We start from the raw sequence: 12,778 nt of genomic DNA, 5'->3' as shown, positions 1-12,778 counted from the left end.
GGTCGGGTCTTCTTCTTGTGGTGGGGTATTCTTGTGGTCGGGTCTTCTGCTTGTGGTCGGGTCTTCTTCTTGTATCGGGTCTTCTTCTTGTGGTCGGATCTTCTTCTTGTATCGGGTCTTCTTCATGTATCGGGTCTTCTTCTTGTGGTCGGGTCTTCTTGTGGTCGGGTCTTCTTCTTGTGGTCGGGTCTCCTTCTTTTATCGGGTCTTCTTCTTGTGGTCGGGTCTTCTTCTTGTATCGGGTCTTCTTCTTTTGGTCGGGTCTTCTTCTTGTATCGGGTCTTCTTCTTGTATCGGGTCTTCTTCTTGTGCTCGCGTCTTCTTCTTGTAGTCGGGTTTTCTTCTTGTGGTCGGTTCTTCTTCTTGTGGTCGGGTCTTCTTCTTGTGGTCGGGTCTTCTTCTTGTGGTCGGGTCTTCTTCTTGCAGCGGGTCTTCTTCTTGTATCGGGTCTTCTTCTTGTTTCTGGTCTTCTTCTTGTTTCGGGTCTTCCTCTTGTATCGGGTCTTCTTCTTGTGGTCGGGTCTTCTTCTTGTATAGAGTCTTCTTCTTGCATCGGGTCTTCTTCTTGTGGTCGGGTCTTCTTCTTGTGGTCGGGTCTTCTTCTTGTATTGGGTCTTCTTCTTGTGGTCGAGTCTTCTTCTTGTGGTCGGGTCTTCTCATTGTGGTCGGGTCTTCTTGTTGTGGTCGGGTCTTCTTCTTATATCGGGTATTCTTCTTGTGGTCGGGTCTTCTCCTTGTATCGGGTCTTCTTCTTGTGGTCGGTTCTTCTTCTTGTATCGGGTCTTCTTCTTGTATCGGGTCGTCTTCTTGTATCGGGTCTTCTTCTTGTGTTCGGGTCTTCTTCTTGTATCGGGTCTTCTTCTTGTGGTCGGGTCTTCTTCTTGTGGTCGGGTCTTCTTCTTGTGGTCGGTTCTTCTTCTTGTATCGGGTCTTCTTCTTGTGGTCGGGACTTCTTCTTGTGGTCGGGACTTCTTCTTGTGGTCGGGTCTTCTTCTTGTGGTTGGGTCTTCTTCTTGTATCGGGTCTTCTTCTAGTATCGGGTCTTCTTCCTGTTGTCGGGTCTTCTTCTTGTGTCGGGTCTTCTTCTTGTGGTCTGGTCTTCTTCCTGTGGTCGGGTCTTCTTCTTGTATCAAGTCTTCTTCTTGTATCTGTTCTTCTTGTGGTCGGGTCTTCTTCTTGTGGTCGGGACTTCTTCTAGTGGTCAGGTATTCTTCTTGTATCGAGTCTTCTTCTTGTATCGGGTCTTCTTCTTGTGGTGGGGTCTCCTTCTTGTGGTCGGGTCTTTTTCTTGTGGTCGGGTCTTCTTCTTGTATCGGGTCTTCTCCTTGTGGTTGGTCTTCATGTATCGGGTCTTCTTGTGGTCGGGTCTTCTTGTGGTCGGGCCTTCTTCTTGTGGTCGGGTCTTCTTGTGGTCGGGTCTTCTTCTTGTGGTCGGGTCTTCTTCTTGTATCGGGTCTTCTTCTTGTATCGGGTCTTCTTCTTGTGGTCGGGTCTTATTCTTGTATCGGGTCTTCTTCTTTTGGTCGGGTCTTCTTCTTGTAACGGGTCTTCTTCTTGTATCGGGTCTTCTTCTTGTGGTCGGGTCTTCTTCTTGTGGTCGGGTTTTCTTCTAGTGGTCGGTTCTTCTTCTTGTGGTTGGGTCTTCTTCTTGTGGTCGGGTCTTCTTCTTGCAGCGGGTCTTCTTCTTGTATCGGGTCTTCTTCTTGTTTCTGGTCTGCTTCTTGTTTCGGTTCTTCCTCTTGTATCGGGTCGTCTTCTTGTGGTGGGGTCTTCTTCTTGTATCGAGTCTTCTTCTTGTATCGGGTCTTCTTCTTGTGGTCGGGTCTTCTACTTGTGGTCGGGTCTTCTTCTTGTGGTCAGGTCTTCTTCTTGTGGTCGGGTGTTCTTCTTGTATTGGGTCTTCTTCTTGTGGTCGAGTCTTCTTATTGTGGTCGGGTCTTCTCATTGTGGTCGGGTCTTCTTCTTGTATCGGGTCTTCTTCTTGTGGTCGGGTCTTCTCCTTGTATCGGGTCTTCTTCTTTTGGTCGGGTCTTCTTCTTGTATCGGGTCTTCTTCTTGTATCGGGTCTTCTTCTTGTGGTCGGGTCTTCTTCTTGTATCGGGTCTTCTTCTTGTATCGGGTCTTCTTCTTGTGGTCGGGTCTTCTTCTTGTGGTCGGGTCTTCTTCTTGTGGTCGGTTCTTCTTCTTGTATCGGGTCTTCTTCTTGTGGTCGGGACTTCTTCTTGTGGTCGGGACTTCTTCTTGTGGTAGGGTCTTCTTCTTGTAATTGGTCTTCTTCTTGTATCGGGTCTTCTTCTTGTATGGGGTCTTCTTCTTATGGTCGGGTCTTCTTCTTGTATCGGGTCTTCTTCTTGTGGTCTGGTCTTCTTCCTTTGGTCGGTTCTTCTTCTTCTATCGGGTCTTCTTCTTGTATCTGTTCTTCTTGTGGTCGGGACTTCTTCTAGTGGTCAGGTGTTCTTCTTGCATCGGGTCTTCTTCTTGTATCGGGTCTTCTTCTTGTTTCGGGTCTTCCTCTTGTATCGGGTCTTCTTCTTGTGGTCGGGTCTTGTTCTTGTATCGGGTCTTCTTCTTGTATCGGGTCTTCTTCTTGTGGTCGGATCTTCTTCTTGTGGTCGGGTCTTCTTCTTGTGGTCGAGTTTTCTTCTTGTGGTCGGGTCTTCTCATTGTGGTCGGGTCTTCTCATTGTGGTCGGGTCTTCTACTTGTGGTCGGGTCTTCTTTTGGTTTCGGCATGTCTTCTTGTATCGGGTCTTCTTCTTATGGTCGGGTCTTCTTTTAGTGGTCGGGTCTTCTATTTGTATCGGGTCTTCTTCTTGTTTAGAGTTTTCTTCTTGTATTGGGTCTTCTTCTTGTATCGGGTCGTCTTCTTGTGGTCGGGTCTTCTTCTTTTGGTCCGTTCTACTTCTTGTGGTCAGGACTTCTTCTTGTGGTCGGGTCTTCTTCTTGTGGTCGGGTCTTCTTCTTGTGGTCGAGTTTTCTTCTTGTGGTCGGGTCTTCTCATTGTGGTCGGGTCTTCTACTTGTGGTCGGGTCTTCTTTTGGTTTCGGCATGTCTTCTTGTATCGGGTCTTCTTCTTATGGTCGGGTCTTCTTTTAGTGGTCGGGTCTTCTATTTGTATCGGGTCTTCTTCTTGTTTAGAGTCTTCTTCTTGTATGGGGTCTTCTTCTTGTATCGGGTCGTCTTCTTGTGGTCGGGTCTTCTTCTTTTGGTCCGTTCTACTTCTTGTGGTCAGGACTTCTTCTTGTGGTCGGGTCTTCTTCTTGTGGTCGGGTCTTCTTCTGGTATCGGGTCTTCTTCTTGTTTCGGGTCTTCTTCTTGTATCGGGTCTTCTTCTTGTATCGGGTCTTCTTCTTGTGGTCGAGTCTTCTTCTTGTGGTCGGGTCTTCTTCTTGTGGTCGGGTCTTCTTCTTGTGATCTTGTCTTCTACTAGTGGTCGGGTTTTCTTCTTGTATCAGGTCTTCTTCTTGTTTCGGATCTTCTTGTTTCGGGTCTTCTTCTTGTATCGGGTCTTCTTCTTGTGATCGGGTCTTCTTGTATCGGATCTTCTTCTTGTATCGGGTCTTCTTCTTGTGGTCGGGTCTTCTTCTTGTGGTGGGGTCTTCTTCTTTTGGTCGGGTCTTTTTCTTGTGGTCGGGTCTTCTTGTATCGGGTCTTCTTCTTGTGGTTGGGTCTTCTTCTTGTATCGGGTCTTCATCTTGTGGTCGGGTCTTCTTCTTGTGGTGGGGTCTTCTTCTTGTGGTCGGGTCTTCTGCTTGTGGTCGGGTCTTCTTCTTGTTTCGGGTCTTCTTCTTGTATCAGGTCTTCTTCTTGTGGTAGGGTCTTCTTCTTGTATCAGGTCTTCTTCTTGTGGTAGGGTCTTCTTCTTGTATCGGGTCTTCTTCTTTTGGTCGGGTCTTCTCCTTGTGGTCGGGTCTTCTTCTTGTGGTCGGGTCTTCTTCTTGTGGTCGGGTCTTCTTATATTGGGTTTTCTTCTTGTATCGGGTCTTCTTCATGTGGTCGGGTCTTCTTCTTGTGGTCGGGTCTTCTTCTTGTATCGGGTCTTCTTCTTTTATCGGGTCTTCTTCTTGTGGTCGGGTCTTCTTCTTGTGGTCGGGTCTTCTTCTTGTATCGGATCTTCCTCTTGTGGTCGGGTCTTCTTCTTGTGGTCGGGTCTTCCTCTTGTGGTCGGGTCTTCTTCTTGTGGTCGGGTCTTCTTCTTGTTTCGGGTCTTCTCCTTGTATCGGGTCTTCTTCTTGTGGTCGGGTCTTCTTCTAGTGGTCGGGTCTTCTTCTTGTATCGGGTCTTCTTGTTTCGGGTCTTCTTCTTTTATCGGGTCTTCTTCTAGTATCGGGTCTTCTTGTATCGGGTCTTCTTCTTGTGGTCGGGTCTTCTTCTTGTGGTCGGGTCTGCTTCTTGTATCGGGTCTTCTTCTTGTGGTCGGGTCTCCTACTTGTGGTTGGGTCTTCTTCTTGTATCGGGTCTTCTTCTAGTATCGGGTCTTCTTCTTGTATCGGGTCTTCTTCTTGTGGTCGGGTCTTCTTCTTGTGGTCGGGTCTTCTTCTTGTATCGGGTCTTCTCCTTGTGGTCGGGGCTTCTTCTTGTGGTCGGGTCTTCTTGTATCGGGTCTTCTTCTTGTATCTGGTCTTCTTGTGGTCGGGTCTTCTTCTTGTGGTCGGGTCTTCTTCTAGTGGTCGGGTCTTCTTCTTGTATCGGGTCTTCTTCTTGTTTCGGGTCTTCTTCTTGTATCGGGTCTTCTTCTTGTGGTCAGGTCTTCTTCTAGTGGTCGGGTCTTTTTCTTGTATCGGGTCTTCTTCTTGTATCGGGTCTTGTTCTTGTATCTGGTCTTCTTGTGGTCGGGTCTTCCTCTTGTGGTCGGGTCTTCTCCTTGTGGTCGGGTCTTCTTCTTGTGGTCGGGTCTTCTTCTTGTTTCAGGTCTTCTTCTTGTATAGGGTCTTCTTCTTGTGGTCGGGTCTTCTTCTAGTGGTCGGGTCTTCTTCTTGTATCGGGTCTTATTCTTGTTTTGGGTCTTCTTCTTGTATCGGGTCTTCTTCTAGTATCGGGTCTTCTTCTTGTATCTGGTCTTCTTCTTGTGGTCGGGTCTTCTTCTTGTATCGGGTCTTCTTCTTGTGGTCAGGTCTCCTTCTTGTGGTCGGGTCTTCTTCTTGTATCGGGTCTTCTTCTATTATCGGGTCTTCTTCTTGTATCGGGTCTTCTTCTTGTGGTCGGGTCTCCTTCTTGTGGTCGGGTCTTCTTCTTGTGGTCGGGTCTTCTTCTTGTATTGGGTCTTCTTCTTGTGGTCGGGTCTTCTTCTTGTTTTCGGGTCTTTTTCTTGTGGTCGGGTCTTCTTCTTGTATCGGGTCTTTTTCTTGTGGTCGGGTCTTCTTCTTGTGGTCGGGTCTTCTTCTTGTGGTCAGGTCTTCTTCTAGTGGTCGGGTCTTCTTCTTGTATTGGGTCTTATTCTTGTTTTGGGTCTTCTTCTTGTATCGGGTCTTCTTCTAGTATCGGGTCTTTTTCTTGTATCTGGTCTTCTTCTTGTGGTCGGATCTTCTTCTTGTATCGGGTCTTCTTCTTGTGGTCAGGTCTCCTTCTTGTGGTCGGGTCTTCTTCTTGTATCGGGTCTTCTTCTAGTATCGGGTCTTCTTCTTGTATCGGGTCTTCTTCTTGTGGTCGGGTCTCCTTCTTGTGGTCGGGTCTTCTTCTTGTGTTCGGGTCTTCTTCTTGTATCGGGTCTTCTTCTTGTGGTCGGGTCTTCTTCTTGTGGTCGGGTCTTCTTCTTGTATCGGGTCTTTTTCTTGTGGTCGGGTCTTCTTCTTCTGGTCGGGTCTTCTTCTTGTGGTCGGGTCTTCTTCTTGTATCCGGTCTTCTTCTTGTATCTGGACTTCTTGTAGTCGGGTCTTCTTCTTGTGGTCGGGTCTTCTTCTAGTGGTCGGGTCTTCTTCTTGTATCGGGTCTTCTTCTTGTATCGGGTCTTCTTCTTGTGGTCGGGTCTTCTTCTTGTATCGGGTCTTCTTCTTGTATCTGGACTTCTTGTAGTCGGGTCTTCTTCTTGTGGTCGGGTCTTCTTCTAGTGGTCGGGTCTTCTTCTTGTATCGGGTCTTCTTCTTGTATCGGGTCTTCTTCTTGTGGTCGGGTCTTCTCCTTGTGGTCTGGTCTTCTTCTTGTGGTCGGGTCTTCTTCTTGTGGTCGGTTCTTCATCTTGTGGTCGGTTCTTCTTCTTGTGGTCGGGTCTTCTTCTTGTGGTCGGGTCTTCTTATATCGGGTCTTCTTCTTGTATCGGGTCTTCTTCTTGTGGTCGGGTATTCTTGTATCGGGTCTTCTTCTTTTATCGGGTCTTCTTCTTGTGGTCGGGTCTTCTTGTGGTCGGGTCTTCTTCTTGTGGTCGGGTCTTCTTCTTGTATCGGGTCTTCCTCTTGTGGTCGGGTCTTCTTCTTGTGGTCGGGTCTTCCTCTTGTGGTCGGGTCTTCTTCTTGTGGTCGGGTCTTCTTCTTGTGGTCGAGTCTTCTTCTTGTTTCGGGTCTTCTTCTTGTATCGGGTCTTCTTCTTGTGGTCGGGTCTTCTTCTAGTGGTCGGGTCTTCTTCTTGTATCGGGTCTTCTTGTTTCGGGTCTTCTTCTTGTTTCGGGTCTTCTTCTAGTATCGGGACTTCTTGTATCGGGTCTTCTTCTTGTGGTCAGGTCTTCTTGTGGTCGGGTCTTCTTCTTGTATCGGGTCTCCTTCCTGTGGTCGGGTCTTCTTCTTGTATCGGGTCTTCTTCTAGTATCGGGTCTTCTTCTTGTATCGGGTCTTCTTCTTGTGGTCGGGTCTTCTTCTTGTATCGGGTCTTCTCCTTGTGGTCGGGCTTCTTCTTGTGGTCGGGTCTTCTTCTTGTATCGGGTCTTCTTCTTGTATCTGGTCTTCTTGTGGTCGGATCTTCTTCTTGTGGTCGGGTCTTCTTCTAGTGGTCGGTTCTTCTTCTTGTATCGGGTCTTCTTCTTGTTTCGGGTCTTCTTCTTGTATCGGGTCTTCTTCTTGTGGTCGAGTCTGATTCTAGTGGTCGGGTCTTCTTCTTGTATCAGGTCTTCTTCTTGTATCGGGTCTTCTTCTTGTATCTGGTCTTCTTGTGGTCAGGTTTCCTCTTGTGGTCGGGTCTTCTCCTTGTGGTCGGGTCTTCTTCTTGTGGTCGGGTCTTCTTCTTGTTTCGGGTCTTCTTCTTGTATTGGGTCTTCTTCTTGTGGTCGGGTCTTCTTCTAGTGGTCGGGTCTTCTTCTTGTATCGGGTCTTCTTCTTGTGGTCGGGTCTTCTTCTTGTATCGGGTCTTCTTCTTGTGGTCAGGTCCCCTTCTTGTGGTCGGGTCTTCTTCTTGTATCGGGTCTTCTTCTAGTATCGGGTCTTCTTCTTGTATCGGGTCTTCTTCTTGTGGTCGAGTCTTCTTCTTGTGGTCGGGTCTTCTTCTTGTGGTCGGGTCTTCTTCTTGTATCGGGTCTTCTTCTTGTGATCGGGTCTCCTTCTTGTGGTCGGGTCTTCTTCTTGTATCGGGTCTTCTTCTAGTATCGGGTCTTCTTCTTGTATCGGGTCTTCTTCTTGTGGTCGGGTCTTCTTCTTGTATCGGGTCTTCTTCTTGTGGTCGGGTCTTCTTCTTGTGGTCGGGTCTTCTTCTTGTGTTCGAGTCTTCTTCTTGTGGTCGGGTCTTCTTCTTGTGGTCGGGTCTTCTTCTTGTATCGGGTCTTCTTCTTGTGGTCAGGTCTCCTTCTTGTGGTCGGGTCTTCTTCTTGTATCGGGTCTTCTTCTAGTATCGGGTCTTCTTCTTGTATCGGGTCTTCTTCTTGTGGTCGGGTCTTCTTCTTGTGGTCGGGTCTTGTTCTTGTATCGGGTCTTCTTCTTGTGGTCGGGTCTTCTTCTTGTGGTCGGTTCTTCTTCTTGTTGTCGGGTCTTCTTCTTGTGGTCAGGTCTTCTTCTTGTATCGGGTCTTCTTCTTGTATCGGGTCTTCTTCTTGTATCTGGTCTTCTTGTAGTCGGGTCTTCTTCTTGTGGTCGGGTCTTCTTCTAGTGGTCGGGTCTTCTTCTTGTATCGGGCCTTCTTCTTGTATCGGGTCTTCTTCTTGTTTCGGGTCTTCTTCTTGTTTAGGGTATTCTTCTTGTATCGGGTCTTCTTCTTGTGGTCTGGTCTTCTTTTTGTATCGGGTCTTCTTCTTGTATCGGGTCTTCTTCTTGTGGTCAGGTCTTCTTCTTGTGGTGAGGTCTTCTTGCGGTCGGGTCTTCTCCTTGTATCGGGTCTTCTTCTTGTGGTCGGGTCTTCTTCTCATTGGTCGGGTCTTCTTCTTGTATCGGGTCTTCTTCTTGTATCGGGTCTTCTTCTGGTTTCGGGTCTTCTTCTTTTTTCGGGTCTTCTTCTTGTATCGGGTCTTCTTGTATCGGGTCTTCCTCTTGTGGTCGGGTCTTCTTCTTGTGGTCGGGTCTTCTTCTTGTATCGGGTCTTCTTCTTGTGGTCGGGTCTTCTTCTTGTATCGGGTCTTCTTCTTGTGGTCGGGTCTTCTTCTTGTATCGGGTCTTCTTCTTGTATCGGGTCTTCTTCTTGTTTCGGGTCTTCTTCTTCTATTGGGTCTTCTTCTTGTGGTCGGGTCTTCTTCTAGTGGTCGGGTCTTCTTCTTGTATCGGGTCTTCTTCTTGTGGTCGGGTCTTCTTCTTGTATCGGGTCTTCTTCTTGTGGTCAGGTCCCCTTCTTGTGGTCGGGTCTTCTTCTTGTATCGGGTCTTCTTCTAGTATCGGGTCTTCTTCTTGTATCGGGTCTTCTTCTTGTGGTCGAGTCTTCTTCTTGTGGTCGGGTCTTCTTCTTGTGGTCGGGTCTTCTTCTTGTATCGGGTCTTCTTCTTGTGGTCAGGTCTCCTTTTTGTGGTCGGGTCTTCTTCTTGTATCGGGTCTTCTTCTAGTATCGGGTCTTCTTCTTGTATCGGGTCTTCTTCTTGTGGTCGGGTCTTCTTCTTGTGGTCGGGTCTTCTTCTTGTATCGGGTCTTCTTCTTGTGGTCGGGTCTTCTTCTTGTGGTCGGGTCTTCTTCTTGTGTTCGAGTCTTCTTCTTGTGTTCGGGTCTTCTTCTTGTGGTCGGGTCTTCTTCTTGTATCGGGTCTTCTTCTTGTGGTCAGGTCTCCTTCTTGTGGTCGGGTCTTCTTCTTGTATCGGGTCTTCTTCTAGTATCGGGTCTTCTGCTTGTATCGGGTCTTCTTCTTGTGGTCGGGTCTTCTTCTTGTGGTCGGGTCTTGTTCTTGTATCGGGTCTTCTTGTGGTCGGGTCTTCTTCTTGTGGTCGGTTCTTCTTCTTGTTGTCGGGTCTTCTTGTGGTCAGGTCTTCTTCTTGTATCGGGTCTTCTTCTTGTATCTGGTCTTCTTGTAGTCGGGTCTTCTTCTTGTGGTCGGGTCTTCTTCTAGTGGTCGGGTCTTCTTCTTGTATCAGGCCTTCTTCTTGTATCGGGTCTTCTTCTTGTTTCGGGTCTTCTTCTTGTTTAGGGTATTGTTCTTGTATCGGGTCTTCTTCTTGTGGTCGGGTCTTCTTTTTGTATCGGGTCTTCTTCTTGTATCGGGTCTTCTTCTTGTGGTCAGGTCTTCTTCTTGTGGTGAGGTCTTCTTGCGGTCGGGTCTTCTTCTTGTATCGGGTCTTCTTCTTGTGGTCGGGTCTTCTTCTTGTGGTCGGGTCTTCTTCTAATGGTCGGGTCTTCTTCTTGTATCGGGTCTTCTTCTTGTATCGGGTCTTCTTCTGGTTTCGGGTCTTCTTCTTTTTTCGGGTCTTCTTCTTGTATCGGGTCTTCTTGTATCGGGTCTTCCTCTTGTGGTCGGGTCTTCTTCTTGTGGTCGGGTCTTCTTCTTGTATCGGGTCTTCTTCTTGTGGTCGGGTCTTCTTCTTGTATTGGGTCTTCTTCTTGTATCGGGTCTTCTTCTTGTATCGGGTCTTATTCTTGTATCGGGTCTTCTTCTTGTGGTCGGGTCTTCTTCTTGTATCGGGTCTTCTTCTTGTGGTCGGGTCTTCTTCTTGTGGTCGGGTCTTCTTCTTGTATCGGGTCTTCTTCTTTTGGTCGGGTCTTCTTCTTGTATCGGGTCTTCTTCTTGTATCGGGTCTTCTTCTTGTGGTCGGGTCTTCTCCTTGTGGTCTGGTCTTCTTCTTGTGGTCGGGTCTTCTTCTTGTGGTCGGTTCTTCATCTTGTGGTCGGTTCTTCTTCTTGTGGTCGGGTCTTCTTCTTGTGGTCGGGTCTTCTTATATCGGGTCTTCTTCTTGTATCGGGTCTTCTTCTTGTGGTCGGATCTTCTTGTATCGGGTCTTCTTCTTTTATCGGGTCTTCTTCTTGTGGTCGGGTCTTCTTGTGTTCGGGTTTTCTTCTTGTGGTCGGGTCTTCTTCTTGTACCGGTCTTCCTCTTGTGGTCGGGTCTTCTTCTTGTGGTCGGGTCTTCCTCTTGTGGTCGGGTCTTCTTCTTGTGGTCGGGTCTTCTTCTTGTATCGGGTCTTCTTCTTGTGGTCAGGTCCCCTTCTTGTGGTCGGGTCTTCTTCTTGTATCGGGTCTTCTTCTAGTATCGGGTCTTCTTCTTGTATCGGGTCTTCTTCTTGTGGTCGAGTCTTCTTCTTTTGGTCGGGTCTTCTTCTTGTGGTCGGGTCTTCTTCTTGTATCGGGTCTTCTTCTTGTGGTCAGGTCTCCTTCTTGTGGTCGGGTCTTCTTCTTGTGGTCAGGTCTTCTCCTTGTATCGGGTCTTCTTCTTGTGGTCGGGTCTTCTTCTTGTGGTCGGGTCTTCTTCTTGTGTTCGAGTCTTCTTCTTGTGGTCGGGTCTTCTTCTTGTGGTCGGGTCTTCTTCTTGTATCGGGTCTTCTTCTTGTGGTCAGGTCTCCTTCTTGTGGTCGGGTCTTCTTCTTGTATCGGGTCTTCTTCTAGTATCGGGTCTTCTTCTTGTATCGGGTCTTCTTCTTGTGGTCGGGTCTTCTTCTTGTGGTCGGGTCTTGTTCTTGTATCGGGTCTTCTTCTTGTGGTCGGGTCTTCTTCTTGTGGTCGGTTCTTCTTCTTGTTGTCGGGTCTTCTTCTTGTGGTCAGGTCTTCTTCTTGTATCGGGTCTTCTTCTTGTATCTGGTCTTCTTGTAGTCGGGTCTTCTTCTTGTGGTCGGGTCTTCTTCTAGTGGTCGGGTCTTCTTCTTGTATCGGGCCTTCTTCTTGTATCGGGTCTTCTTCTTGTTTCGGGTCTTCTTCTTGTTTAGGGTATTCTTCTTGTATCGGGTCTTCTTCTTGTGGTCTGGTCTTCTTTTTGTATCGGGTCTTCTTCTTGTATCGGGTCTTCTTCTTGTGGTCAGGTCTTCTTCTTGTGGTGAGGTCTTCTTGCGGTCGGGTCTTCTCCTTGTATCGGGTCTTCTTCTTGTGGTCGGGTCTTCTTCTTGTGGTCGGGTCTTCTTCTCATTGGTCGGGTCTTCTTCTTGTATCGGGTCTTCTTCTTGTATCGGGTCTTCTTCTGGTTTCGGGTCTTCTTCTTTTTTCGGGTCTTCTTCTTGTATCGGGTCTTCTTGTATCGGGTCTTCCGCTTGTGGTCGGGTCTTCTTCTTGTGGTCGGGTCTTCTTCTTGTATCGGGTCTTCTTCTTGTGGTCGGGTCTTCTTCTTGTATCGGGTCTTCTTCTTGTATCGGGTCTTCTTCTTGTATCTGGTGTTCTTTTGGTCAGGTCTTCCTCTTGTGGTCGGGTCTTCTCCTTGTGGTCGGGTCTTCTTCTTGTGGTCGGGTCTTCTTCTTGTTTCGGGTCTTCTTCTTCTATTGGGTCTTCTTCTTGTGGTCGGGTCTTCTTCTAGTGGTCGGGTCTTCTTCTTGTATCGGGTCTTCTTCTTGTGGTCGGGTCTTCTTCTTGTATCGGGTCTTCTTCTTGTGGTCAGGTCCCCTTCTTGTGGTCGGGTCTTCTTCTTGTATCGGGTCTTCTTCTAGTATCGGGTCTTCTTCTTGTATCGGGTCTTCTTCTTGTGGTCGAGTCTTCTTCTTGTGGTCGGGTCTTCTTCTTGTGGTCGGGTCTTCTTCTTGTATCGGGTCTTCTTCTTGTGGTCAGGTCTCCTTTTTGTGGTCGGGTCTTCTTCTTGTATCGGGTCTTCTTCTAGTATCGGGTCTTCTTCTTGTATCGGGTCTTCTTCTTGTGGTCGGGTCTTCTTCTTGTGGTCGGGTCTTCTTCTTGTATCGGGTCTTCTTCTTGTGGTCGGGTCTTCTTCTTGTGGTCGGGTCTTCTTCTTGTGGTCGAGTCTTCTTCTTGTGTTCGGGTCTTCTTCTTGTGGTCGGGTCTTCTTCTTGTATCGGGTCTTCTTCTTGTGGTCAGGTCTCCTTCTTGTCTTCGGGTCTTCTTCTTGTATCGGGTCTTCTTCTAGTATCGGGTCTTCTGCTTGTATCGGGTCTTCTTCTTGTGGTTGGGTCTTCTTCTTGTGGTCAGGTCTTGTTCTTGTATCGGGTCTTCTTGTGGTCGGGTCTTCTTCTTGTGGTCGGTTCTTCTTCTTGTTGTCGGGTCTTCTTGTGGTCAGGTCTTCTTCTTGTATCGGGTCTTCTTCTTGTATCTGGTCTTCTTGTAGTCGGGTCTTCTTCTTGTGGTCGGGTCTTCTTCTAGTGGTCGGGTCTTCTTCTTGTATCGGGCCTTCTTCTTGTATCGGGTCTTCTTCTTGTTTCGGGTCTTCTTCTTGTTTAGGGTATTCTTCTTGTATCGGATCTTCTTCTTGTGGTCGGGTCTTCTTTTTGTATCGGGTCTTCTTCTTGTATCGGGTCTTCTTCTTGTGGTCAGGTCTTCTTCTTGTGGTGAGGTCTTCTTGCGGTCGGGTCTTCTTCTTGTATCGGGTCT

Source organism: Phyllobates terribilis, unplaced genomic scaffold (genome assembly GCF_046119375.1).
Source record: "Phyllobates terribilis strain yellow unplaced genomic scaffold, ASM4611937v1 Scaffold_1__5_contigs__length_1240528914, whole genome shotgun sequence".
NCBI classification, from domain to species: Eukaryota; Metazoa; Chordata; class Amphibia; order Anura; family Dendrobatidae; genus Phyllobates; species Phyllobates terribilis.
This window is presented reverse-complemented; position numbering follows the sequence as displayed.